Source organism: Quercus lobata, chromosome 10 (assembly GCF_001633185.2).
Source record: "Quercus lobata isolate SW786 chromosome 10, ValleyOak3.0 Primary Assembly, whole genome shotgun sequence".
Taxonomy (NCBI): Eukaryota; Viridiplantae; Streptophyta; class Magnoliopsida; order Fagales; family Fagaceae; genus Quercus; species Quercus lobata.
In genome coordinates, this window is record NC_044913.1 from 52550777 (window position 1) to 52563352 (window position 12576).

Genomic DNA, 12576 nt, shown 5'->3' on the forward strand with positions numbered 1-12576 from the left:
CAAGGAAAATTTTCAATTTTCCTTGTTTGATGAGAACTTCAATTTGTTGCTTCAAGTCATAACACTCGTCTGTATCATGCCCATGGTAGTGATGAAAACAACAATGCTTGCTTTTATCATGCTTACTAGGATCTCCCTTCATTCTTCCTGGCCACCTCAAGGATGGATCATCTTTTATTTGCATCAACACTTGATCAAGTGAAGTGTTCAGAGGAGTATAGTTAGAGTATCGTCCTAAAGATGACCTTGCCTTCTTGCCATCGCAATCTCTTTTTTCTCTAACATTGGCTTTCTGTGGACGAGGACCTTGCTTCGAATAGTGCACATGACCATTTTCTATCCTTTCCCCTTTCTTTTCTTCTTGGCAATGATGGCATCTTTTGCGTTCATGAAACTTTAGGCTGAATGTATCAACTCAGCCATTGTTTGCGGCTCCTGATTGTACAACTTATGAATGAACAAGTCCAAACTGACTCCATTGTAGAAAGCTGCCAAGAGGATCTTGTCATCCATCTCGTCTACCAATAAGGCTTCTTTGTTAAAATGGCTAATGAAAGTGCTTAAACTCTCATTTTCTCCTTGCTCTATGTTCAACAGGTTGGACGAGGAATGCTTTGGCCTTTGTCCCCTTACAAAGTTGCTGACAAACAACTTACTTAACTCTTGAAGGAAGTAATGGTGTTTGGTGGTAGTTTATTAAACCATACTCTAGTTGGACCTTTCAAAGTTGTAGGAAAGACTCTGCACATAATTTCATCCAGAACACCTTGAAGATGCATGGTTGTCTTGAACGTGGCAATGTGATCAAAAGGGTCACGCGTTCCGTCATACGAATCTAGGGTTGGCAATTTGAACTTGGAAGGCAAAGGATGACTGGTGATAGACGCAACAAAGGGGGAATCTGTCATGTGGACGAGATCATCCACATGGTTCACTCTTCTCATGGAATCCTTCATTTCTTCAATGGCGCTCTTCATCTGGTCCACCTTTCTCTCCAAATGTGGTATCCTTTGAGTGACGGTGCCCCTGGACTGGTCCCCTTTTGCATTGTTCTCAACACCTTCACATCCTAAATTTTGGTCTCATTCTCCCTAATGTTGTTAACGTTGCCTGTTAACTTCTCTAGTCAACTCTTGGTTTTGTTGCGTCAGTTCTGCCATCGCTACTGCCATGGACTGTAACTATTATTGGACAGTTATAGGGGGGTGGTGGTGCGTGATTTGGGTGACTAGAGGTGTTTCCACTCTCCTGGTGTCTTGGCCTAGTAGCCATTGACCTAATCCGAACCATGCAGACTTTTTGTCTTGGAAAACAGAAAAGTTGATAGAAACTCTCTCTTTTCCCACAAACAGCACCAACTGATGAAGCACGAAAATCAGTAGGCCAAAATACTTTGAGCTACGATAATGGCTGTCAATCCTGAGAAGAAAGAAAGAACTGTCAAAGGTGACCAGTGTGACCCAACCAAAGAACCTCCAACGGTTAAGTCAGTTTTCTCTCTAGGACACAAGGAAAGAAAATAGTGAATGGTCTGGACTTACATTGGGTAAATAGGATTTACTCCTTTTATAGAGAGTTAGACGTGGGTCTACTTGTTTGGATCCACTACCATTATGGGTAATGTTGGCGGTTGATAAAGAAAATGCGCTATATGGAGTGTTGTATGTAGAATTCCTTCCACATATCATGCAGCATGTCGTATTTCACTTATGTGAATCTAATGGAGGATTTTCCACAAAACTCACCAAGTATAATTTGGTCGTCTATAGAGAAATCCCTACGTTATATAGCCTAGTCATCAATGGACGAGTTGGTATAATTTGGCTGCTCTTTGGACGATGATACAAGGACGAGTAATACTGAGTGTTGATCCATATTAGCTTTCATTCCTTTAAGTTTGAGCATAGTAGTAAAGTGCCTAGTTTAATGTAGTCTGTAGGGGCAAGGGCCCAAAATAGTATATTGGGCCTTGGGCCTTGTCCGAGGACATGGATAGGTCCGAGAAGGAGGAGCAAATAGTTGTTAAACGTTCCCAATTAAAGTCTCAAAGATGGGGAACAGGTGAGAGGTTGTCCGAGAAGAAACTCCTCCTCGGATATGATGAATATAGTTCACAATATGAACTCCATTAGTTAGCGTAATCCTCCAAGAAGCTCCAATGATAGAGACATGCCTCTCGAACATACAAGAGGGAAGGAAATCTAAAAATATCTAAGGGAAAGCTGCTACCACCACATTAAATGCACTGCAGCTACTTTTCTGGCCGCATTTATGTGGAGAAGATCTCTGAACAACACTACCTTGGCTACCATAACTTACAGGAAACTAGAGAAGGTGTCTGATGGGACAGGTACTTAAGTAAGGGTTCGGATGATCAACAGGTAGAGGGTAAAGATGATCCAAAGAAGGATATATAAAGTGAAAGACTCTTCATGAAGAGAGGGAAAAAAAAAAAAAAAAGAGAACACAGTAGCGATCAAAATTGTCTCTGTATCTAACTGTGATAAATACATATAATTGTGGCCTCCTCAGACCAAAAGTCTATTGATATCAATACATCTTATTTGTACTTGATTGTCACTACATCTTATTTGTGCTTGATTGTCACTTAATTCCATATTAGCCGTTGTTCAACTCATTAGGGTCTAGTTCTTTGATCCACTCTCTACAAATTTATTGTATAGGACTCATTAGGCCGAGATCCCATATACTTTGAATTTAGGCTATGAATCGGGACTCTACAATTGGCGGCGTCTATGGGGAGAACTTGTGTGATAATGAGAACAACAGTCAACTATGGCAAATTCAGGCTCACATCAGGCAGAATCCATAGCATCTCAACGTGAAAATCCTTTCGCCAACCTTGAGCGTAGGAGAGATCAGGAGTGCAACGTGCACGTTACGCACACAAGTAAAAGCCATTCTTGAGTTGGGAGTCACGTCTCTCAAGAACAACACAATAAAGCCATGTAAAGGGAAATCGACCAATTTAAGAAGAAGTTACGCCATGCACAACGAAAACGAAGTCCCACCCCGTCTGATTCCTCCTCCGATGATGAGAAGGATAGCGGTTATTGAAGTAGATCAAGGACTCCTTCTAGCGAATCCTTCTCATATGAAGAAGACCATCATAGTGAACGCCGATGCAAAAGCCCCATTCACAGAAGACTGGGAAATGATGCGATGAGCAAAGCTTTGAACCAGATTGCCAAGTTGCCATTCATGCGTAGGATTGAAAAAGTAGCTCCTCCTCGGCGTTTCCATCAGCCAACATTCACCATCTACAATGGGCGAACAGACCCGGTGGAGCATGTGAGCCATTTCAATTAGAGAATGGTTGTTTATTCCAAGGACGAAACCTTAATATGCAAAGTGTTCTCATTCAATTTGGAACCCATAGCAATGAGATGGTTTGACGGCTTGAGGACGAGTTCAATAAATTCCTTCAAGGAACTCACTCAAGCGTTTGGCTCCTGCTTTATCACGTGTACCAGGGTCCCTCGGCCTTTAGACTCCCTACTATCTTTATCCATGCGAGAAAGGGAGACCCTAAAAACATATTCGGAATGATATTGGGAAATATACAATGAGATAGAGGGTAGCTTTAAGGACGTCGTTATCAGTACCTTCAAGAGTGGCCTCCTAGTCGAGCATGGTTTAAGGAAGTCCCTAACAGGAAAACCAGCCACCAGCCGATGCCAGCTTATGAACCGTATTGACAAGTATAAAAGGGTTGAGGAAGATCAACAACTGGATAAAGAAAAGGCTAAGGTTATCCCTCAGGAGATGAGGGATTTCAGGTCCGACCGATTCAATAACAACCGGCTCTGGAAAGATTTTGCTAGGCAATCCGGGTCTACCAACACCCAGATTATTAATGCAGTATTTTGAGAACTAGTGCATAAAGTTCTAGAGAAGATTAAGAACGAGTCATTCTTCAAATGGCCAACAAGATGGCCGGAAAACACTTGAGACGCAACCAAAGCCTTTATTGCCATTATCATTAGGATCAGGGGCATACTACGAAAGACTGTAGGAATCTATGGGACCATTTGGACCAGCTAGTCCGAGAAGGAAAGTTGAAGCAGCTGCTGCACCATTCTAGTGGCCAAGCAGGGCAGACAGGTTCGGATCCTCGGGGAGATTCTTCTTCAAGACCTCATCTGGGAACGATTAATATCATCTTCGCTACTCCCGGTAGGACTGGTTCCTATCCCTTCAGAGTAATGTCTGTGGTTCAGTTATCAACCGAAGATAGCAATTCAGAACCAAAAAGAGCCAGAATAGAGACCCCGCTAGTCCTGGGCTTCTCAACCAATGATAAAATTGGAATTATCCAACCCCATAACGATGCTTTGGTGGTCACACTCAGGATAGGGGATACGATGTGAAAAGAGTGTTGGTAGATCAAGGAAGTGCTGTCGAGATAATGTACCCTGACCTGTACAAGGGGCTAAATTTGAAACCCGAAGACTAACAACGTACGATTCCCCACTAGTAAGTTTCAAGGGGAAGACAGTTACTCCAAGAGGTCAAATTAGACTGCCCGTACAAACCGATTTAGATGTGGTGGAAGTGGACTTCATTATGGTGGATGATTATTCATCTTATACGGCTATTGTGGCTAGGCCTTGGTTTTATGCTTTTGAATCCATTTCTTCTACCCTCCACCAGAAGGTGAAATATCTATCCAATGGCCAAGTTAAAGAGATTGTAGGGAATCAATCCATGGCTAGGCAGTGCATGGTGGCTACCATCTTGCATAGGCCCAATGCAGAGTCCTCAGCCTTTGCTGAAAGGAACTTATAACAATCAAGAACCTCGGTACTGTCCAACAATGAATCAACCGAGGAAACGAAGTGCGAAGATCTAGAAAAGGTTGCTGTTGGTGATGATTCGGATAAGTTCTTTCAGGTCGGCTCCCAGCTGCCTCCTCAAGAGAAACAAAAGCTAATCGAATTTCTAAGAAAAAACGTGGATGTATTCACGTGGAATGCTTATGAAGCCCCAGGGGTGGACCCAAGTTTCATTTGTCACCATTTGAATGTCAATCCATCTGTTACCTCCAAAAAACAACCTCCTTGGCGCTCATCCTGAGAACATTCTAATGCTGTCAAAGATGAGGTAACGAAGTTTAAGTAGGCGGGGGCTATCAAAGAGGTTTTCTATCTTAAATGGCTGGCCAATATTGTGGTAGTAAGGAAAAAGAACGGAAAATGGCGAGTGTGTGTGGATTTCACGGATTTAAACAGGGCTTGTCTGAGAGATCCCTTTCCTATGCCTCGAATAAACCAGTTGGTAGATGCTACTATAGGTCATCCTCGGATGAGCTTTTTAGATGCCTTTCAAGGATACCATCAAATACCTCTAGCACTAGAGGACCAGGAAAAGACAACTTTTGTTACTCCCACTAGAAACTACCACTACAAGGTAATGCCCTTCGGCTTGAAAAATGCAGGATCTACCTATCAAAGGATGATGGTAATGAAGAGTAAGGTGGTGTTCGAGCATGTGGGAGATCTCAGAAGCATTTTTGAAATACTAAGAGAACACAAGTTGCGCCTTAATGCCTCCAAATGTTCTTTTGGTGTGGGATCAGGAAAATTGCTGGGCTACATGGTAACCCACCAAGGAATTGAAGTTAATCCCAACCAAGTTAAGGCAATAAACAATTTACAACTACCTTAGAATCCCAAAAAAGGTCAGAAACTAACCGGAATGACTACTGCTTTAAACCGGTTTATTTCTTGATCCGTAGATAGATGCAGGTCTTTCTTCTTATTGATGAATAAATGGAAAGGATTTGAATAGACTGAAGAATGTGCTTTGGCATTTCAGCAACTTAAAGAATATCTATCTCAACCGCCTATTATGTCCAGTCCTAGGACGAACGAAGTCTTGTTTTCTTATATTGCGGTGGCCCCCCACGCTGTAAGTTTGGTATTGATATGGGTTGATAATGGAGTACAACGGCCAGTCTATTATTTGAGCAAATCACTGCATGAGGCCGAGATTCGCTATCTACCACTGGAGAAGGCTATCCTAGCAGTGGTGTATGGTACAAGAAAGCTTCCCCATTTCTTCCAAGCACATACAATCGTCATCCTAACTCAACTTCCACTTAAGGCCATACTTCAAAGTGCTGATTACACCGAGAGGATTGCAAAGTGGGGCACAATTCTAGGGGCTTTTGACATCAAATACATGCCTCGTACCTCTGTTAAGGGTCACATACTGGTAGACCTTGTGGCCGAGTTCACTGAACCCCCATTAGAAGAAATATCAACAACATAGAACATGGATGAAAAATCGGTTAGCACAATCTCCCTGCAAGAACCTTCATTTTGGAAGGTATATGTTGATGGTGTGGCAAATCAAAGGGTCTCTGGAGTGGGGCTAGTTCTGATCTCGCCCGAGAAGCTCACTATAGAAAAGTCACTAAGATTGGGCTTTTCGGCCACGAATAATGAAGATGAATACGAAGTCTTATTAGAGGGAATGTCCATGGTTCAAAGAATAGGAGGAAAGGCAGTAAAGATGTTCTCAGGCTCGAGGTTGCTCATTGGTCAGGTGAAGGGCGAGCTAGAAGCAAGAGATGAGAGGATGCAAGGGTATTTAAGTCAAGTTAGACATCTGCAATCAAGATTTGAATCCTTTACTCTTTTGCACATCCCTAGGAGTGGAAACACACACACCGATTCCCTAACCACATTGGCAACCTCCTCGGCACAGAACCTACCTCGGGTTATCCTTATAGAGGACTTGTGCAAACCCACGGAGGTCAAGGGGCAAGTGGTTCATGTTCACCAAATCAGGGTAGGACCCAGTTGGATGGATTCCATAGTACTATATCTGAGAGAAGACATCTTGCTGAAAGACAAATCAGAGGCTGAAAAGATAAGGAGAAAAGCATCTCGTTTCTGGCTATCCGAGGACCAAAAATTGTACAAGCGCTCTTTTTCTAGGTCATATCTACTCTGTGTTCACCCCGAAGCAACAGAGCTACTCCTTGAGGAGCTGCATGAAGGAATTTGTGGAAGCCACACACGAGGCAGATCTTTGTCTCACAAAGCCATCACTCAGGGCTACTGGTGGCCAAATATGCAGAAAGAAGCACAAGAGTATGTGAAGAAGTGTGATTAGTGTCAGAGATTTGCACCAAACATACACTAGCCAGGAAGAGTTCTGAACCCCCTGTCTAGCCCCTGGCCTTTTGCTCAATGGGGTTTAGATATAGTTGGCCCTTTCCCAAAGTAGTAGGGAATAAGAAGTATTTGCTGGTCGACACTGACTATTTCACTAAATGGGTTAAAGCTGAACCTTTAGCAAATATTAGAGATGTGGATGCCACAAAGTTCGTTTGGAAAAACATTGTTACCCGGTTCGGGGTCCCTTATTCTCTCATCTCGGATAATGGTCTTTAGTTTGACAGTAAGTCCTTCAGGAGATACTGCTGTGAATTGGAAATTACGAATAGATATTCTACTCAGCCTATCCTCAAGGAAATGGACAAGCCGAGACTATTAATAAGGTCATAGTTAATGGATTCAAGAAAATGTTAGATGATGTGAAGGGAAAATGGATGGAAGAACTGCCACATGTCTTGTGGACGTATTGAACCACGCCTCGTAGATCAATAGGGGAAACCCCCTTTTCGATGACTTATGGAGCCCAGACTGTTATTCCTTTAGAGACAAGCTTCCCAACACTAAAAATCAGCTCGTTTAGTCCAAGTAGTAATAATAACTTGCTAGAAAGGAGCTTGGATCTTATCGAAGAAAGAAGAGAAAGTGCAATGGTCCAATTGGTGTATTACCAACATAAACTCAAACAAGGTTATGATGCCAAGGTAAAGCTAAAGCCACTAGTGCCTGGTGACTTGGTATTAAGGAAAGTTCTGGGCACTGCAAAGAACCCAACATGGGGAAAGTTAGGACCCAATTTAGAAGGACCATATCGCATCACCTCTGTGGCTGGTATAGGGGCCTATTTCCTTGAAGACTTAGATGAATGTGTAATACCACGCCCTTGGAATGTAAACAACCTAAAAATGTATTATTATTAATAAAATTTTCTTTTATCAAATAAATTCTCTTGTTGTGTAAAAGCATTGTGTTTCATGTTACTCAATCTGTTCAAGTATTAAACAGAACCTAGGTCCTGCATGGTTCCTTGGACCACAAGTTTAGGGGAAATTAATTAGTTTTGACATCTGTTCAAGTATTACACAGAACCTAAGTCCTGCATGACTCCTCGGACCACAGGCTTAGGGGAAATTAATTACTTTTGACATCTGTTCAAGTATTAGACAGAACCTAAGTCCTGCATGGCTCCTCGGCCCACAGGTTTAGGGGAAATTAATTACTTTTGGCATATGTTCAAGTATTAAACAGAATATAGATCCTGCATGGCTCCTCGAACCACAGGCTTAGGAGAAATTAATTACTTTTGACATCTGTTCAAGTATTAGACAGAACCTAAGTCGTGCATGGCTACTCGGCTCACAGGTTTAGGGGAAATTAATTACTTTTGACAAATGTTCAAGTATTAAGCAGAATCTAAGTTTTGCATGGTTTCTCGGACCACAGGCTTAGGGGAAATTAACTACCTCTGACATCTGTTCAAATATTAAACAGATCTTAAGATATGTCAAGTCTCTCGGACCACATATTGGAGTGAAATTAATACTCAAAGGCATGTACATAAGTGTTTAAACAGAACCTAAGGTCAAAACAGATCCAAGGCAAATTTAAACTTATATTTATGAGCAATATACATATTGTCTGCCTCCTTTATTTTCCTTCACATGATATAAGTCTACTAATATCAATCTTCATTACCTAAGATTCAATTCATAATACACACACACACACTTAATTCACAACTTTACTCCTGACACTTAATTAGATTATTAAGAAGCGTATGATTGTTGGCTTTAATTGAAGGCACAGTAACATCAATTCAATGCTATGTACAAAAATAATAAAATTTAAATTACATGAGGCAAAAGAAAAAAGGATGAAATGAAGAACATTCTCATTAAGTGATAAAGAAAATACATTGAATGCATTGACATAATGTCATTAAAAAAAAAAAAATTAAACTACTACAAAAAGGAAGTAAAAAAGGAATCCTAAGGGCTAAGATTTAGTAGGAGGATCTTCCTTTTGGCTTGGCTGAGAAGTAGAAGCATCCTTGGCCTTGGGGTCAACTTCCTGAGTTTCGGCCTCTGCTCCCTTCGCCTTGGCTACATCTTTGGCCTTGGCAGAGGGCTTTTTCCCCTTGTCTTTGCCCTTGCCTTTCTCCCTTTCAGCCCCCTGGCCTTGGTCACCAGCCTGGCTGGATCCCTTTGAAATTTCAGGAGGAGGGAGGGCATCTGGGATAGCTAATGGCTGTTCAGAAGATTCTGAGGCAGAGTCAGGAGGAGAGGAGGCAGTCGGGACCTTGCGGATCTCTGGATGATAGTAGACCTTTTCGGGCAACCTCTAAACAGAGTCGGCAGGGACTCCTGCAACAATCAGGGCCTTATCCCATGTCATGTCGCAATAATCCCTGCACACCTCTAAAAGTTCCTCGGCAAGCCTTACTTGTGTCTCCTCCACACCAAGCTGATACGAAGCCTTCTTCTTAGCCTCGGTTGCTTCCCTGGCCAGTTGAGCTTCTTCCTTAGTCTTCTGCAACTCAACCTTAAAAACTATGACTAATTGCTTTTGTGTGGCCAGATCTATTTGGGTCAAGTGCAGTTTTTGGCGCTGATCCTCAGCCTGCCTTTCAACGGTTTTCAAGCCAGCCTCAACACTTGAACAAGCTTGGTCCGCCAGCATCGACCTGCTTACGAGTGTCACGGTACCACTCATAGGCCACAAAAACTTGTTTAGTAATTTGCCCAAAGACCACAAAAAATAATATGAGTTAAAAAAAAAAATTATGATTTAGCATTTAAGTCCATAAATGGATAAATTGTTTACCATAGCAAGGTCCCTCTTTAGGGACAGAAAGAGGTCATTCTGTGTAAAGCGCCTGTAAGCGTCCATATCCTTGGGAAAGAGTAGAGGCTGCTCCAGGGCTTCGGCTATATATCCAGCTCGATCCCTTTGAAACTCCCGGACCAAGGCATTCCAAGGAATGAGAGCCCCATCCACTTCCAACCGAGGACTCCATGTGTGTTGTGTCATATGCACATCAGCCCTATTTTGCTCTTCTCGACTGTCCACAGATTGAAATCTCCTGTCCCGAGCATCAGGGATCACCTTCTATTGTTTCATCCCCTTCCGAGGACCCACGTCGCCTTCCTCAAGTGTCTTGAGTGGCCTTTTCTTCTTCAAGTCAGGATTAGGCTTTAAGTCGAGGTCGATGGGGATCTGTGGAGGAGGAGGGGGAACTTGGGACTTAGGGGCTGCCTTCGATGTTGACTCCTTGCCCCTGGAAGCCATAAGCTCCCTTAAACTCTTATTGCCCTTGTTCAGCGCCATATTATCTTCCTCTTCGTCAGAGGAGTTGTCTAGGCAGGCGATTACTAGAATTGGAGTGTGAACACCAGAATTCCTATCTGATTCACCCTCGGCGTCCGAGATGTTGATTAGAGGAGCTCTCAGATTATTTTCTTCCTCAAAATGGAATTTATCTATCTCCTCCTCTAATGATAAACGAGATGAGGCGATCTCCTCTTCAGGTATTGTTACTGCTTCAGGAAGAATTTGTGGAAGCGGAAGTGTAGCTGGTGGAAGGTTCTGTGGAACTGGCAATACAACTGGGGGAAGGTCCCTCCGAGCCAAAAATCCTGGCTTAGAGACGTCAATCTGAGCCAACCTTGAACTTCTGGCCCTTATTGCTTGGCCTACATTCTGGAAGATGCGGGATAGAGGCTCGCAATCCAAAATTAGATGAGCGGCCTGCAGCTGTCCGTCCTCATTCACAAAAATCTCTAACCTTAGAAGGTAGTTGAGAGCCTGAACGTTAGTAAAACTGATCCTCAAAGTAATGTGGTTCTTATCTGCAGAAATATCCGAGAAGGAGATCATGGTCAGATCGACAAAAATTACCACCAAGAGAAGATGAAATGACAAAAGAAAAAAGAATAAAGCTAAAAATGCTAAATCCCCTTCCAAAGGGACTGATCTTAAAGGTACTCCACCTGGATCTCCTGCCCGAGTTGGACAATGAAGACTATCGCTCCACTCTCCTGAAACAATCAGGTAGTCATCCTTCATTCCCTTATTAGACATGGGGAGACAGGATATCAGTTTGTCAACCTTGGACGGGGACTTGAGGTAGTATCCCGCACCGGTGAGCTTGTGGCACTCGTACATGTGAACCACATCGTGCTACGTGAGCCCTAAGCCCAGCTGCTCGTTTAGAACATCTACGTAGCCCAAGACCCTAAATAGGTTAGGGGCGCACTGGTAAGAGATCAATCTATGGTTAATCAAATAATCCCTGGTTATCCTACCCATGGAAAACATCATTCCTCTCTCTATGAAAGCAATCATGGGAATGACGACTTGACCTACGTCTCTATCAATAAGTACTCAGTCCGGGGGACAATATTCTAAAACCACCCCCTGTGGGATATGGTACTTAGCCCTAAAACCCTCCATATCGACCATTGAGTCTACTAAATGCTTGAACCTACCCATCTAAATAAACAGAAAGGTTGAGGAGAAAGGTCAAGAAAAAAAAAAGAGTATAAAGAAATAAAGACTTACAGGAACACGTATGTTAATCTATGAAAATTTCAGAAATTTTTCGAAGACTTCTTACAGGAAATAGCTATGAAGACTTAAGAGTTTAAAGCGTTTTGTAAGATGGGGCGCTGGGATTCTCTGAAGCTTTTGAAGATTTGTGAAGAAAAGAGGAAAATGGGTTCCCTCAAGGCTTTATATAGAGAGAGAAGATGAGTGGGAATACTCCTGCTCAAAATACTAGGAAAAATGTCAACCATTGGATTGGCATTTCACCGTTGAATGCGGGGGACATAAAGCCGCCTGGAATAATTAATAACGCCTTGTAGACTACGAAGCGTTAGTAACAATTATGAGGCATGTAAAACTGCATTCTCACACGTGCAAATCAAAAAATCAGTTGATCTTATCTTTTAAAAATCAAAACCCCATTTTTTCTCCTCGAATGGGAGGGAAAAATCGGAGTTTTGAAGGGCTATTATAAGGGCAAGGGTCCGAAATAGTATATTGGGCCTTGTCCAAGGACATGGATAGGTCCGAGGAGGAGGAGCAAATAGTTGTTAAATGTTCCCAATTAAAGTCTCAAAGATGGGGAGCAGGTGAGTGGTTGTTCGAGGAGGAACTCCTCCTCAGATATGATGAATATAGTTCACAATATGAACTCCATCAGTTAGCGTAATCCTCCAAGAAGCTCCAATAATAGAGACATGCCTCTTGAACATACGAGAGGGAAGGAAATCTAAAAATATCTAAGGGAAAGTTGCCACCACTGCATTAAATGCACTGCAGCTACTTTTCTGGCCGCATTTATGTGGAGAAGACCTCTGAACAGCGCTACCTTAGCTACCACAACTCATAGAAAACTAAAGAGGGTGTCGGATGGGACAGGTACTCA